At 47.4% G+C, this 1,270-nt stretch overlaps 1 protein-coding gene across 1 annotated transcript in view; it reads right to left on the bottom strand.

Annotated features, from left to right (window-relative positions):
- Positions 1-1,270, bottom strand: part of EGR_05789 (hypothetical protein) — a gene marked incomplete at both ends in the record, with an annotated part of 11,212 nt that overhangs the window by 6,353 nt on the left and 3,589 nt on the right. The window lies entirely within an intron of this gene.

The following is a 1,270-nucleotide window of genomic DNA, read 5'->3' as shown; positions in this document are numbered from 1 at the left end:
AAACAATCCAGGGCGCATAATTACGTCTAATGCGAGGTGAAGAGGTGAACAACGTGTAAATAATATTTGAAGCTCACTCTATGCCACCTGCCAACGCATGCCAGTGAGACCACATTAGCATCCACGACTCCCCCTCTCAATTAATCCCTCACTCAAACCTCTGAGCATTACTAAGAGTTTGCCTTGACACATTCACCTCCATTTGTCTTTCACAGACACATCTCACTCCCCAACTTTGCATCATTTACAACTCAATTCACATTTCTGAGTGTTACATCCCTTCGCCAAACGCCACACAACAAATTTGAAGAGAAGTTTCAACGACTCAACTCCTCTCGCAAAACAGGCAACCGACTCCACCTTCAACCGACATTTGACGACACGATGGAGGGTCAGGACTGGGGAGGCACCAGTGGAGAGCACAGTAAAGGCTACCATGGGGAGGCAGTGGCCACAGCCGATGCTCAATACCGCGCATAAACAATGCCACCTCGCAAGCGCACACAACCTACATCAAGTCGTTGTTGTGGCCTTTGCTAAATACCCCAAAACTTTGTGATCACATCCACTGTTAACATGGGGAACGAAGATAAAGCCAACGAAACGGCCAATGCGTTAAGCAATACTTTCAATTCCCACTATTTCTCACTTTAGGGGTACGGCTTCTGCCTCAGGTGAGATAACAAAGCCTTCACACAAAAGTGGCATTAGCGCCACACCAAAAAAGCTAACCTGACAAGGAAATTCGATCTCAGTACAAACATGTCACACACTATTGCGACTTCCATGCAGCAAAGCGAGCGTCAGTGGAATGCATTTCATTTAAATTCTTAGCTCCAAGTCAAAACTGCGAAAAACATACATTTTCTAGACTGTTTTACAAACTGGAGACAGTCACACCACACCGTTACCATTACCAAACCATCAACATATCCTTCCTGTCGGAACAAGGGACCTCTGAGACATCCTTCTCCAGCCCACGCGTCCAGGCATTATGGCCTCAGGAAATTGCCAGCAGCACACTGACACGAAGCATGGGAGGTAGGAAGATGGAGATGACAAGGAAATGGATTAGAATTGAATGCTAAACAGACTCGAGCACACAGAACGCCTCCACGAAGACATGCAAAACGCATCAAGTGGAAATGTATTACAAGGGAGTGCCATTCCGCACTCTCCGCCACAAGCACTTGAACGGTGCACTGCCAGCGCGCCGACAGGAGCAGAATCTACTGGTAGACGAGACGGTGCAGTTACCGCACCGAAATTC

This window comes from Echinococcus granulosus (assembly GCF_000524195.1).
Source record: "Echinococcus granulosus chromosome Unknown EG_S00046, whole genome shotgun sequence".
NCBI classification, from domain to species: Eukaryota; Metazoa; Platyhelminthes; class Cestoda; order Cyclophyllidea; family Taeniidae; genus Echinococcus; species Echinococcus granulosus.
This window is presented reverse-complemented; position numbering and strand designations above follow the sequence as displayed.